This window comes from Amblyomma americanum, chromosome 1, assembly GCF_052857255.1.
Source record: "Amblyomma americanum isolate KBUSLIRL-KWMA chromosome 1, ASM5285725v1, whole genome shotgun sequence".
Lineage (NCBI taxonomy): Eukaryota > Metazoa > Arthropoda > Arachnida > Ixodida > Ixodidae > Amblyomma > Amblyomma americanum.
The window spans coordinates 534,446,628-534,459,318 of record NC_135497.1 but is presented as its reverse complement, the minus strand read 5'-3'; positions in this window follow the sequence as shown (position 1 = coordinate 534,459,318).

Here is a 12,691-nt window from a genome sequence, read left to right as displayed (position 1 = left end):
AAGCCATGTGATGAGATATCCAAACTGTATAAGTAATTAGATTGCATGATAATTTTATTTATGACAGCAGTGTTCTGTGAATGTCAGTGACAATGCAATCAACATCATGCTGTATTCCATGAACTGGCACTATACCTAACTGACTATACTAATGCGTGAAGTAACAATTTTTTATTGCACAGGCCGATAAAAGATATGAAAGATACGAAATGCTCTCAACTCTATACTCCTAAATTTTCTCCCATACTGCTGATGTTGTATACTTCATTGCAATAGCAACAGTTCGTTTGGTGTGAACAGTCACATGCATGTCTTTGCATGTGTGTCGACACTGGCATTAGTATGCAGAGTGGCTAAATTTTGTTCTTGGGCATACACATATTTGATATAGTCGTGCACCTCCATGGCTTTATGCTGTGTAACCCACAACTTAAGGTATTGCATTTGCTTTGCTGAACAAATATCAGTGAAAGGCTCAGCAATAACCACTGATGTGTTTACTTAAGATAATGAAATATAATAGCATTGCTTTACTTTGCAATACTTTTTGAGTAACTATAGCAGTTCATACCTAAGTGACTAATTTATGGGTACAATTTAATTAAATTGTCAATTTGTACTACAGATGGAAGCATCTTTTCCAATTAGTTCTGATTAGTTGGTGTGGTGGTGGGAAAAAAATTTGAGACGCAAGGGGCAAAAATTGCCATAGACAGACGGGCAAGTCCAAGACTCCGTGGCTGAAAGACGCTGAGTATCTGAACTGGTAGGTTAAAGATTGAGAAGAAATGTGTGTTAGAAGGAACCGTTGCATCACATTATTTTTGAAACAGGCAGGGACTGCAAATCCAAACTTAGGGTTTTCATGCAGCATTTAAGCCACCACGTCAGTGAGGCACCAACTACAACTACATGTTAGAAATGGGAATACTGATCTGGTCCATCCTACAGAAGCATGCATTCTTGGACACATTTTTATGATACACAAATAGTACTAATATGTAATCCAAAATGTGGACTGTGGCTTAAAAGGTGTCACAAAAACACCACAGGGGGATCTGAACTGTTTGCAGCTATATAAGCAATCTGGACAAATACTTGTGTATCAGGTGACAAACTTTGGAGAGGAACTTAACTATTAACTTGTCTGCTATATGGTATTACACTCACCACCTATTAATTCGTTAATGTGGTGGTGTATGTTTCCAGAAGGTGACACATATGTATGCTACCTTGAGCATTGTACCTCTGCTGAATGCCATCTGAAATGTGTTCTTGACACTTTACACGCTGGTGAGAATAAAGCGCTGGCCAAAAGGCTGTGATATACGCTTCTTTAGTATTCCCACTTTAATAGAAACAAGCTTCATGCGCATGTTGCACAGAAAGAAGATATATTTGACCCTTTTGCTGTGCTATATATCTGCCTGAAACCCTAAATATGAGTGGTACAATGAGCTAATTACAATATCAGTTTCATTACTGTCTTAATGTTTTGCCCGCTCAATACACATATGGATGACTAAATAAGTACCTGAACATGCTTTACACAATGACCTTCTTCATTAGAGGTGAGTAAAAAGCAGCTAGAGATGGCTGACAGCATGTGCATTAATGGTGCACTTTATTGATTACCAGAGAGCAACAGCACACATAATTGTGGTTGTTATGATTAAAAGTGGAGACAAAAAAAGCCTCCTTGTATGTTAAACAGCAGAATTTGGCACAGAATGCGCGCGCATGCCTTGGTCTAACAGAACATGCGATTAAAGTGGATAATGGTGTGGATTTTGGCAACACCCGCCCTAAATGAGTTTAAATAAAAAGTGTTCTGTGGTGGCACATGGATCGAATGTCAATGATTGCGCGAAGCGAACCGCGTGTCTCTCTATCAGGCGCGTGAGCAAAGTATTCAAGGCATACGTCACAATTGTATAAGCACCATATTTTATCGCCAGCCTGGCTGTTTTTTTTTCTGCGCTATCGCCGTTCAATGCGCCCACCTTACATTTTCTTACAGACGGCGACGGTTTCCGCGTAACAGTCCAGGGGCGAAAGAAACCGACCACCTACGTTTCCGTAGTAAATTCTCCTGACGCATTACCTAGCAAAAGATAAAGGATGATTTATGCGCATATTTGATGCAAAATTTGCTCTTGTGCTTGAATATGTAAAGGCCTAAAACATTTCTATTCACACTACGCAACATGCCAGAAGAGTTATTAGAAATATATGTCCAAGCGCGCATTATATTCTGCCTGAACTGTATGCAAGTCGTGGAAGTCGTCGATATTTGCACTTTCGCTCAACTGTATATAGGTTGTGGTAATCAGCGGGCGCTAGATGATGCACTGTTAGCTGTTACAACAGAATTGTGAATGATAACAGCTATTTTATAATCCGCTAGCAAATTTGGAATGTTTCAATGAGTGAAAGGTGAAAGATGAATATGCATATATATATATATATATATATATATATATATATATATATATATATATATATATATATATATATATATATTAAGGAAGCCAACAGTCACCGAAACCAAGGGGCATAGGGGAATGTTTTTAATCTTTTTTTTGTAGTGCCAATCAATCGGTTTAAAGAAAATTACTTATAAAGCAGCAGAAAAACAACCATGCCCACCGGCGGCATGGTTGTTTTTTCTGCTGCTGGTTCGCACTGAACGCGTGGAAAAATCAACTCAATAAAAAAGTTTCACGCCTCAAAGAACTCAATCACCTAGAACAATACGGTCGAAGAAATAACCTAGAGATTCATGGGGTTGAATTTGATAGGATGAGAACCTTAAGCAAGGCAGCAATATTGGCTAGTTGGTTGTACATGTGGTGTGAATAACGCGCTATGACACTAACAAAAACGACAACTGGAACGGGGAACACAGGACAAGCCCGCACTACCAAGTGAGATTTATTCTGGTACGAGGATACATTAATGCATTTCATGCACATGCTTAAACAATCAATTCATTGCCAATGGCTGTGTCGCAAGCTCCTTCGTTTCTTGATTAGATGTAACTCCTCACTTGATAACAACACCGAGGGTGTGCTTACGCACTCGTTTTCACCGGCCTCACATATCTCAAAGGCTTCTTTTATTTCTATTGCCCCTCATTGCATAAATTACAAAAGTTCACCTTACTTTGAACGGACTACAATTTTAGCTCGGGCAAAGGTCGAGAATGAAAGAGAAATAAAAGAAGCCTTTCAGATATGGGAGGCCGGTGAAGACGAGTGCGTAAGCACACCCTCGGTGTTATCAAGTGAGGAGTTACATCTAATCAAGAAACGAAGGAACGTGCGACACAGCCATGGGCAATGAATTGATTGTTTCAGCATGAGCACGAAATGTATTTATGTACCCGCGTACCAGAATAAATCACAGTTAGTGCGCGCTTGTCCTGTGTTCCTCGTTCCAGTTGTCGTTTTTGTTGGCGTGTAGCGCGTTATTCATACCAGATGATAACCTGCAAACCAAAAGGAATGAGTTGGCAACAATCACCGCTGTTCCTTCGTTGAGTGAATAACTGGATGGTCTGCATCAACTTCCATCAAAGAGTGAGCGTGCGCAACCCGTTTGTATTCATTTCGTCTCGCGGAGACCTAAGGGAAACAGGAAAAAAAACCAAAGCAGAAGCGGCGAAGAGGCTCAGGTGTAACCTTGTGTGATAATGAATCGCGAAAAAAAGTCAAAAGTGAGCTTGTATGATAACCTGACACCGCAGAAAAAGCGCCTGCTGTGGTTGGCACGCACACGTGCTCAAAAGATAGCTTATCAGTTCACATGGGAGAACGACGGCAGAGTATTTTTTCCAAAGGCTCCCGGTGAACTGGCACTGCGCATCGTCAGTGAAGCTGACTTATCCAAGATGTGTCCACTATCTGCGGCTTCAGACGCCACTCAGAACGATGGAGTTGCGTAGGACTCTTGTTGAAAGTAAATCCGCAGTTCCTGAACTGAATGGAAATGCTCCACGATAGCCCGCCTTTCAATAATTTATATTATAATGTGGATGATTTTAAAGCTCTCTTATATCCGGTTGCATCAAAAAACTATTTTCTATGTTTTGCTTAAATTTTTGGGGATTAAGTAACAATGTTGTTGATGTCACAACCTACATAAATCTTCTCGAACACATATTTGGCGTTCTAGCATGTGCTGAAACTTGATTCACGAACAGCTTAGTCGTAGTTAACGTAGATGATTACTCAGAAGTTTCCTTTTACAGAAAGGATAATAAAGGTGGCGGCGTGCCATTTTATTTTTCTCGTGGAATGCCTCATGCTTTGTTGGAAAAATGTTCAGTTGTCCATGAAGATTATGAAATTCTGGCCGTGGACTCGTGTGGCATTGCACTCAAGTTTATGCATCGGCCGCCATCAGGCAATGTAAGTAAGTTCTTGGCATATAATAAAGATACACTAGAAGATCTGGTGTTACTGAGGAAGTACATTTTCGTCGTAGGAGATTTTAAGGCTGATGTAGATGGGGAAAGTACTACGGCTAGAAACTTGGCTGATCTCATGCTTAGTTACAGTTGTAGAAATGTTTTTAATGTGTCCATGAGAGTAATGCAAAGCACTCAAATAACAATTGATTGGTATTTCACATATTTTCCTTGTCATGAAATACGTTCTGGCGTCTTTGCTTGTGACATTAGTGATCGCCTTCCATTTTTGATCCTATTTCTCTACCCTGAAAAGTACTTGGGCAAATCACACTAAGAAGTATAGAAAACTCAATACTGAAACAATCAATACATTTCACAGCCTTGTACATGAGGTCACCTGGTCAGAAGTATATAGCGAAAACTACGTGAATGAATCCTACAATATTTTTGTCGCGAGAGTGAAGAAGTTGTACAACACGGCATTTCCTCCTGTCAAAGAAGTTAAATTTAGAAGGCAAAAAAAAATCTTGGATAAACAACGAACCGTACAAACGAAAATTACCCAAAAATAAGCTCTTTGCCGCGTTTTAAAAAATCAGGATACAAACATTCTACGCACGTTTAAAGAAAATTGGACAAAAACTTAGCTCTGACCTCGAAAAAGCAAAACAAGGATACAATGGAAGAGCCTTTTACAACAAGCACAACTCAGCAGAAATCTGGAGAACTTTCAATAATATACTGAGCAGGAAAACTGCACCGTTCCTTATGAGATTCTAGTCTACGGTCACGGCTGCAAAGCTCTTACACTTTCGAAGAAATAATAATAATAATTGGTTTTTTGGGGAACGGAAATGGCGCAGTATCTGTCTCATATATCGTTGGACACCTGAACCGCGCCGCAAGGGAAGGGATAAGAGAGGGAGTGAAAGAAGAAAGGAAGAAAGAGGTGCCGTAGTGGAGGGCTCCGGAATAATTTCGACCACATGGGGATCTTTAACGTGCACTGACATCGCACAGCACACGGGCGCCTTAGCGTTTTTCCTCCATAAAAACGCAGCCGCCGCGGTCGGGTTCGAACCCCGGAACTCCGGATCAGTAGTCGAGCGCCCTAACCACTGAGCCACCGCGGCGGGTCGAAGAAATTCAACCAGAACTTTCTGGAAGCAGGCGAGAGTGCGAATTAACAATACACCACTCTCGACCCGTTAACATTCCTCGCCAGCTATCAACAGCGCACAATTTTTTTAACCCCACAAGAGTATCAGAAATCGCACATACATAATGCATTTGAAAGACAACTCTGCCGCTGGAGTAGGCAACATTAGAGCCCAAATTGTTAAAGCAGTGTGTACAATCGTAACTCCCATTTTGCCACATATTTGTGATTTAATGCTCAAAGAAGGTTTTTTCACAACAGCAGAAAGTTGCAAGGATATCAATTATACATAAAGGCGGTTGTCAGAATAATCTTAACAACTATCGACCAACATCTGTCTTGTCTGTATTTGCGAAATTTGCTGAAGAAGTTATTAACAACAACTTGGCAAATATTTAGACAAATCCTCAGACATTGTAAATGCGCAGCACGGCTTTCAAAGATGAACTCAACAAAGAATACTTTAATAAATATAAAAGACACACTACTCATTAATGTTGAAAATAAATTGAGCCACCGCGGTGACTGAGTGGTTATGGCACTCGGCTGCTGGCCCGAAAGACGCGGGTTCGATCCCGGCCGCGGCGGTCGAATTTCTATTGAGGCGAAATTCTAGTGGCCCGTGTACTGTGCGATGTTGGTGCATGTTAAAGAACCCCAGGTAATCGAAATTTCCGGAGCCCTTCACTACGGTGTCCCTCATAGCCTGAATCGCTTTGGGACGTTAAACCCCCATAAACCAAACCAAAATAAAATGGTGACACTCGGCTTGTTCATAGATTTTAAGAAAGCGTTTGATTCTGTTGATCACAACATACTCTTTAGCGAACCTCAGTTTTAGGGAGTACGTGATAATGTACTCCAACTAAAAACTAGCTATCCGAAATTGAGAAAGCAGTGCACTATTGTTAATGCTGTGCACGGCTTAATACCTACTGACGTGACACAGGGCTTCATTCTTGGGCCACTTCGCTATACATACAAATGACATTGTCAATATACCAAGGACTCCTGAAATAATACTATATGCGGACGACACAAATTTGTTTTTAGAGGAGACCATATTGAAACTTTAGTTAAAAATGCCATCTTTGGCTGGACAAGCTCTCTGTTAGGTTAAACGTGAATAGATTAGAATTAAATATCAATAAAGCAAAGTTTGTATTCTTTAAAGCTAAAAACAAAGTTATATACATGAAACAAAGTATAATTTTTAGAAATTATGTTATCCAACCTGCTGAGTCTGTGCGGTTGCTCAGAGTCATATTTAATGAAACGTTGTTGTGGAACGACCACATATACTCTGTGCGTTTGAAAGTCGCATGCTCCATTGGCATCATCAATAAATTTAGGTCTATTCTTCCAATTTAGTTACAAAAAACTTTTCTTTCCGATTGTACAATCTCATCTTCACTAATGCCTTCTGGTTTGGTGCAGCACATAGGGCACAAATTTTAAATCACTCCTTTTTTTAGAGAATAGAGCGATTAGAGTCATTGCAGGTATTTCATTACTAGATACCACAGTTCCACATTGGGGTAGCAAAAGATATTAAATATTTATAAACTAAATACACTGCGGCTTGCCAGTCATGCTCACCAATTCCTTTACAGGGGTACACTTTCACACATCATACACACTGACCAACACCAAAGATAGCAGCTAAAAGATTATTGTACCAGGCCCCCAGATTAAGACCAAATTACGGCTCTCAAAGCAACCAATGTCATATAACAGTTCTTCTAAGTTCTAGCAAACATATAAATGATCTCATCCATAAATACAGAAATGAGCGCTTATTTAGGAAAAAAATCTACATAAATGTTTTATTAGATTTCTCATTACCTTACTCTCGTGAAAATGTTCCTATTCAATGAGGCAAAAGACTACTTATTTTGTTTCATTTCCTGACGTGTCTAAGGTAATTTTGCCAATGTAATTCATTTGTGCTAATTTAAATGTTACGCTGTGTTGCTGTGACGGGTGCACCAGGAGGGACAAAGCTCGTCAGGCTTATTATGCCTTTTGCCCTCCCCTTCATGTTTGGAATAAAAATCTTCCTTCCTTCCTCCTTGGGAAAAGAGCTGGGAAGTTGAAAATACCTTGCGCCATGGCGTTCTTCGGCCATAGATGTCCGTGCGCCATAAAAATCTATAATTATCACAATCATCAGCATTGCGAGACTGTTTTCCGACTCTGCGGCCAATGGCTGGCAGTGCTAAGTATTCGGAGAGTGCCTGCCTGTCCAAACGCTTAAAAGAAGCAATCAACTTTAATCTTTCGCGTGTATATAGTGGACACACCACTAGTATATGTTCCAGTCTCAGGTTTTATCAGAAGTGGAACATTCGGGCGTGTCCACCAGTCCAATTAAATGTCAGTGTTTTCGCATGAAAGCGACGTCCAAACGTAGCCTATGCATCAAACATGCATGAGTTATTGGCATTCAACGCGGAATTAAAAATTTCAGTTATGGATCTACTATTTAAGGCGGGTGCGACGAGCGTCTGGCTGAGCCCAATATCTCACCATCGCACCCTTTGTAAATTCCGAAAAAAGGCAAGTGGTGTCTGGTGTTGAGAAAGGCAGATATGTTCGGAGTTCATTCTTGAGAGCGCTCTTTGCTTCAACATCGGCCCTCTCATTTCCATCGAGCACGCAGTGTCGACGAATCCATTGGCATGCTATTCAATGAGCTTTTTCTTGAGCGGATGAAAGCAGCTAAGTGATCTTTAGTGCCAGAGATTAATCGCCGGTGTAGCGCCAAAATCGTCAAAAATTTGCAGTGAAGGTTTGGAGCCTCTGAATAATATGTCCTAGAAAAAATTTGAGAGTCATCTTCCGAGCACGTATCGTCACAGCTGCTTTCGATGCTAAAACTTCTGCCCTTGTTGTACTCTTCCGGGACGAAGCAGTGCAGTGACGACAGTTGTGCAGCCAAGTTAATTAGTTCACGAAATTACTTACTGCTGCAATGGACAATTATTGTAGTTTTATGACAGTGCTGTCATAATCCGCACGTATGGTTCAATTCTCAACTTCACGCTGGAGTGGAGACAGCAGTGATGTCCTTCAGCGCAGCGCAGCGTAGCGAAGGTCAGACCGCAAGATTAGTTGTGCCTCGGGTGGCAATATTTCAGTTTAGTGGCCCCTTCAATAGTAGTACGAGCACTAATGGTCGCCGCGGCTCTGAGCCCGTAGTTTCGGATGAATTTGAGGCGGAATATTTACTCGCATGCCGGATGCCCAACCCAAGCCTCCAACCCCCCCCCCCCCCCCCCCAAAGCTTCCCACCCAGCAAACTTTAAGACCTGATAAAAAAACTTTCGTTATAGTTGGCTTAAGTTTATGAATAAGTGAAGTCGGAAGTTAAAAGTGTGAAAAGTCAACGTAGAACTTCGCTGAAGTTAATGCAAGTGTTCAGTCACAAGGTATGTGAGCCGCACGTGCTCATTTGACACGTGTCGGGGCTTACGTGCTGTTAATATGACTATTTTGAGCTGTCGTTAACTATGAAATTTTAACTAAATGATATGAGAATAATTTTTTGCGCATACCCAACAATCCTGGACAAAAGCCTTTTTGAGCAGGAAATCAATTATTAACGCAATTTTTTCGTATAATATATTATTTCACTATAACGCATTACTATATCCGCAGATTAGTCGACGGCAGCTTTGCATTTTTTTCTCTAATAACGTTTTTGCAGTCGTCAAAAGCTTTCCACATCAGTTCACTACGGCAGTCCTAACTGTTCTATGCGATCGATGGAAACACTGGAAGATTTTTCAACATATCAGTATCATGGACCATTACATTCAGTATTTCCATAGCAGTGTCTTTCAATTTTTCAATTTCCAAAGATTTTTCCAGAGAAAACTGGACATGTTGCTCATGTCGCAGGTAAACAATGTTCGCCAGTCAACATGGCTTCATTGCGGCATGCAGCCACCGTATGTTTTATGTGTGGAAACAGGCGTACGCTTTTGTTTGCAGGCAGCAGATTCTTTTAGGCATGAAGTGCTTTAAGCTACTATTCTTTGCGATCACATTCGAACATTGCTCCATAATCACACCAAAGTTAACGTAGAATAAAACGATCATTTTTCCTAACCAACGCCGATGCGAAGCAGGCAGACTGCTTGCCTGACGCGTTAGAGCACTCAACCATTAGCATTTTTTTAACACAGAATGTGTTTGATATCAGTTAGCCATAATTTTTGTGTACATCACCAAATTTCTGTACAAATAAAAAGGTTTTATGAAACACGGCGTGAGCAGCAATCCAATCTACTCGTGCAGAAGACTCCGACACAAAAAGTGGGCATGCTACCGACTAAGCCAGAGCGCCTCTTCTATTAACATGGCATTTATAATAGTGCAATAATGTTCTGTTACCACACAGAATGAAGCCTGTCTGGTATGCACTTCTCTTAAATGAACGATCATTTCGCTAAAGCTGAACCGCGTTGAAACAACCGATTCTAAACTCCTGACAAGTGCATTTGACAAGTGCATAGATTCCTTCACACATAAATTGAATGCTGATTGTGTTAACAACATCCTGACTGTTAATGCCTCTAAACCTAGCTTTGTCATCTTTTCATCTCCTCATAAGACTATTCAAGAATCTCCGCATAGTTCCCTCGACTCTCACATGCTCATTGTTACTGATCGTGCGATGTTTTTAGAGTAGAATTTCACTGCCACTTAAAATAGCTGCTTAACCAGAAAAGCAGCATATGGAATAAGGGTATTCATTAAGGCACGAAGGACTATAATTTGCACACGCTCACTTAACTCCACAATGCCTTTATTCATAGTCACAACCAACGAGGTGGCAGTAGTTGACCGGTCCGCCACGCTCGCTGGTAGGGCTTTCGAGACCGAAGATAACCAATCTTAAATTGGTACAAGAGCAGTTTCTGGCGTGAGGGCCCACCAGTTATTGAGCTTCGCACTCTAACTTATGGGGCGCGCTCTTCGGAAGCGGTCTGGCCCTGGCCTATTCCTTGTGTGGCTGAGGGGATACTATATGGCAGACCAAAAGCTTCTTAGGCTATGAGAGAAAGCCACTGGATATCCTTAAAAAACTTAGTATTGCTTAAAACCAACCTCAGCTTCTTTAAGGCACATGAGTCTGTTTTAAAAAAATGTGCATGATGAGCAGGTAGTACGCGTCCTCAGTGCTCTAGTGAATAAATGCTGAACGGGCTTTAAGGACACAGCATTGCAGCTGATCATTTTTAAGTGGCACATATATAAGGGGAGCGATGGCGTAGAGGCAGAGCGTCCGCCTCGAGTGCAAGAGGACCGGAGCTCGAACCCCGATGCCGCGCAATTCTCCACCAGGTTTGAGAAAAAGAAAAAAAACTCCACGTGTCGGTGGAATTGCATGAGCAGGCCTGGGGTGCGGCCTGGTCTCGGTGACCAGAACTGACAACGCACTCCCTCACCTGCCACCCTGGTGTAGTACTGGGCCACAACCTTATATGAACAAACCAATAAAATCTCGGCCCTCAGTCCCCGACGGCTGCGGAGCAACTGACCAAGACGGCGGCCAGACCTGTGATGCAGAGGAGGGTGCTAAGAATTTCTGGCTTCGGACAGGCCGCCATTGAACATAAGGATGGGGTGGAGCGCTAATGGTAGGTTCCCTCAGATCATGAATTGCAGGTTACCAATATTCCTCAAGAGAAACTTCTACAACAGCTGTACCTTACTGGTACTCACCTACGCCGGGCAGAAACGTGGAGGCTAACGAAAAGGGCTCAGCTTCAGTTATGGACTTCGCAGCGAGCCATGGAAAGAAAAATGATAGGGGCAACGTTAAGAGGCCGGAAGCAGGCAGAGTGGGTGAGGCAACAAACTTGTGTTAATGACATCCTAGTCGAAATCAAGAGGATGAAATGGGCTTGGGCAGGGCATGTAATGCGAAAGCAAGATAACCGCTGGTCCGGGTAACTGAGTGGATTCCAAGAGAAGGCAAGCGTAGCAGGGGGCTGCAGAAAGGTAGGTGAGAGGATGAGATTCTGAAATTTCCAGGCATAAGGTGGGCGCCGCTGGCAAATGACAAACTCTTTCATTTATTTTTATGGAAACATCTATAGAAAACACATATCACCACTACAACATATATAGAGTCAAGCCTGTTGCATTATTACTTTCAATACCTATTTATGCAATGCTGCATCCTTACTGCAGGCTCATAACATCCTAGGCGTCTCATCCGTGGTTTATTATTGTCTTGGCATTCTCATCTTTAAGTTCACGACAGGATTCCTTCATTAATAGTATCCGATCATTAATAGTATCGAGCTTCCTCGAGGAAGTTTCACTTGCTTCTCATGGCAAAACAATTTTTCTACCGAAGCCCCGAACTAACTACGTTAAATTCACAGTAAATTACTCTGCCTCATTTTTGTGCAATTTATTACAATTTAGCATAAAGCAATCATCAAACATGCATGCTTTCAGGCGTAGTTTTCGTACTTTTCTTCAGTCGCATAAACAACTTTTTTCATTCATAGTTCATACGAAGCACTCACTTAAACTCTTCTGTATTTATCCGTTTATATACATTTAATCAAATTATGTTTTCTTTATAGTTGCATCATCTTGCAATTCTGCGAGTCTTACTAATTACTTCATGTAATAAGTCTCAGTTTTATCCGCTGTTTGTATGCAATAATTTTTTGCACATCTTAACAAGAGGTCTCCTGTGCAGTCGCTCGCTCTGGGGCCTCCTCCTGTATTTATCAAGTATGTGTACGCACTGATTGATCGTTTGAAACAAACTAATTCTGATTCTGATTCCGGTCCATCATAAGAGCTTTTTACATGATGTGCACTCTCATAAGCGATAGCATATCTGGCGGTTCACCAACAAATTGCAGAGCAGTAAGCTATCAAACAGCATCAAAAATCAAATTAATTCTTCTTCAAGGTTTTTGTAAAATATTCCATGAACATATTTGATGAAGCAATGCCTAATTGCTTCTGGCACATCACAGAGGCGACAGTTTACCGACGTCCAAAATACATGTTTTCTGAAGCAATGTCTTCAAAGCTAAGGTGTCAATGTACTTCTCCCACTTCAAAAGTGACATTGTATACTC